We start from the raw sequence: 3,677 nt of genomic DNA, 5'->3' as shown, positions 1-3,677 counted from the left end.
TCCCACTCGGCGAGTCTGAGCGCCTACTCGTCGAGTCCCTCTCTAAAACTCAATATAAATACTTAAAATAAGATACCTGGGAACCCGGATGTTACACAGAAGTACCATATCTAAATGCAGTTGGGGCTCTTATGTATCTTACCAATTGTACTAGACCCAACATTTCTTTCGCTGTAAACTTTCTAGCAAGGTTTAGTTCATCTCCAATAAAAAGACATTGGAATGAGATTAAGCATATTTTGTGATATCTTCGAGGAAATACTGATTTAGGGTTATTTTATCCTAATGATTCAAAACAAGGTTTGATTGGTTATGCAGATGCAGAATATTTATCTAATCCTCATAAAGCTAGATCTCAAACTGGATACGTATTCATGAACGAAGGCACCACAATTTCTTAGCTCTCTCAAAAGCAAACACTTGTCGCCACATCCTCAAATCACGCTAAAGTAATTGCACTAAATGAAGCTAGTAGAGACTGCACATGGCTAAGATCGATGAGAAAACTTATTTTGTCATCATGTGGACTTGCTAAAGATAAATGTCCAACTTTAATTTATGAAGATAACTTAGCATTTGTCACTCAAATGAAAGAAGGATGTATCAAAAGCGACATGACAAAACATATACCTCCAAAGTTTTTTGAGTACATTCTAGAGCTTATAAAAGATCAAAAGGTTGAGATAGAATATGTTCAATTCAGCAACAATGTAGAAGACCTCGTCACGAAAGCACTTCCTACTCTAATCTTCAGAAAACATGTACATGACATCGAAATGTGACATGTGCATAACATGTAACGTAATAGCTGCTTAAATGAGGTGGTGTCAACTATATATTGCACTATTTTTTCCTTCGCTAAAGTTTTTTCCCACTGAGTTTTATTTAACAATGTTTTTAATGAGGCAGTACTTCAAGATTGAACTCAGATTTGAAAAAAATGTCATCCAAGGGGGAGTGTTATAAAAAGCAATGAAATTATTAAGTTAGACATAGCATGTAGATGAACATTTTTCACTTCTCAAATTGTTTTCTCTAACTATTTAGTTACTATTTTGATGATGTAAGAATAAGATGATATGTAGTATAAATACCCATCAAATATGAAAAAAATAAACACCATCTTAAATACAATCTTCTAAGTGTTCAAGAATCTTTTCAAATCTCCTTTTATTTTATAATGTTTTAGTTTAGTTTTAATTACGTCGAATTTATAATATATATATATATATATATATATATATATATATATATATATATATATATATATATATATATATATATATAGGTTCAGGTTCATTTGAGATCATTCTAATTTTGTGAGACAGTGAGACCAAATCTAAAAATAATTTTAAAATGGTTCCAAAAATTCTTTTTTTAAATATTATTTTCGGAACTTGAATTAACTAAAAAAAAATAAAAAAAAATAAAAAAAAATACGAAAAAAAAAAAAATCCCGTTTTTTTTGAAAAATACGTGAAATATTCTAATAGAATATTACACTGACATATTCTAAAAAATAATTTTAAAATGCAAAATAAATGGAAAAATCTAAAAATTCTTTTTTTAAATATTATTTTCGGAACTTGAATTAACTAAAAAAAATAAAATAAAATAAAAAAAATAAAAAAAAATCCCATTTTTTTTGAAAAATACGTGAAATATTCTAATAGAATATTACACTGTACATATTCTAAAAAATAATTTTAAAATGCAAAATAAATGGAAAAATCCAAAAATTCTTTTTTTAAATATTATTTTCGGAACTTGAATTAACTAAAAAAAATTAAAAAAAATAAAAAAAATAAAAAAATGCGTCTCACGGTCTCACAAAATTAGGCCGTCTCACATGAACCTAACCCTATATATATATATATATATATATATATATATATATATATATATATATATATATATATATTCTTTGATGATATAACAATCAGCTAGAAAGAAACCATTTGATACATATGGTTCAATCTTCCTGTTGACAAAATGAAATTCAACGATTTCGCATCTCTCAACAAAGATTATATGCATGCTTTTATTGTAGTCAAAGACATAAGTAGTTCTTTTGCCCTTTACTGGTACCATGAGCTGCTTATCTTTACCAGTACTTAAAGATTCGAATATAGCAGCAAGATTCGGAAATTTAATCTTTAATGGTAGCTTGAGTTTCCTTTATTAAGTCAAACAGACAAGACCCATTGGCACATCATGTGTAAAGGGATAGTTCACTAGTTAATGTGTGTGCCTGTGTGAAAGTTGCTAATACTCGACTTCCGCTCGAATGGGTCTGTTTTATAGATTTCTCTTTACTTTTTGGTTTTAATATTGATATTTCTGGAAGTGCGTGTGTTATCTTCTTAAAAAAATGATGTGTTATTAATATGATTTTTTTATAACCAAAATAGCTTTATAAAAGATTTTAATTTTTATACATGGTTATACATTTTAAAGGTATTTATGAATATCTTAATAAACTCACTATTACAAGAAATACAGCTTTTTGCGGCGATACCAATAGCGGCGAGAAAGACCTTTAGCGGCGACATATCGAAAAGTCGCCGCTAAAAGTCCATGGCGCCGCTATTGGTGTCGCCACTAAAGGGCCATGACATGAATCCGCACTTTGACATTCTGGTAAACAAGGATCGTCCGATCATGTTTCTAACCCAACGGCTGGGGTGCTCGTGGAATGCACAAAAGAAATATCTGCGACTCTTGTCGCCGCTAAAGACCTACAAATATCGCCGCTAAAGATCGAATAAGTGACGCGACAATAATTCCCTCCGAAGAGTCACCACTATTGATAGAAGTCGCCGCTAAAGCCTCTGATGTCCCAAGTGCAAGAAATAACAATGTACTTTTGGTATATCTTGTATTTAAGTGCAAGAAATAGGAATGTACTTTGGTAGTTTTTGTTTATGTTTGATAATTTAACTTATAAATTTATATATGTTGTTATTTATTACGTAGTTGGAAAATCTCCGGACAAAGCTCAACGACCCGGCACGTAGAGAGGAGCTTTATGTGTTTTTTCAATCGGCGAATAATCAAGGAGGAAACGATGGGAACGGAGATGGTGGTTTTTCGGATAATCAATTTGTGTGTTGTATGTTAGACTTGTCGTCACACTTTGATACTTGTTAGTATTGTAAAACTTTGGTTGTTTATCTTGGTATAAAATTTATTATAACAGTATTTGGTATCTAATCGGATGTTATGTAATTTTTTTTTCTGTATTTAATGTCGTAATGTATCGGTTTTTTATACCCAAAATCATTGATTAAAATAAATTAAAAAATGAAAAATGTTATTACCGGCCACACTATTATCGGCGACATGGGCATTAGCGGCGACAAATCTCTTTACCGGCGACATTTTGATCAATAACGATAGAGCAGTAGCGGCGACTTATTACAGGCGACATGTCGCCGCAATTACCATTACCGGCGACTTCGCTAATCTTTACCGGCGAATTTTGTCGCCACTAATGACCTTTTTTCTTGTAGTGATAATATATATATATATATATATATATATATATATATATATATATATATATATATATATATATATATACAGAGAGAGAGAGAGAGAGAGAGAGAGAGAATAAAGTCCATAAAAGTTTTGGGCCCTTTTAAAACATGTGTCATATGTTGGTGATTTTAGTGTCA

This window comes from Lactuca virosa, chromosome 5 (genome assembly GCF_052849685.1).
Source record: "Lactuca virosa cultivar CGN04683 chromosome 5, Lactuca_virosa_CGN04683_v6, whole genome shotgun sequence".
NCBI classification, from domain to species: Eukaryota; Viridiplantae; Streptophyta; class Magnoliopsida; order Asterales; family Asteraceae; genus Lactuca; species Lactuca virosa.
The sequence above is the reverse complement of the archived record's forward strand: the minus strand, read 5'-3'. Positions refer to the sequence as shown.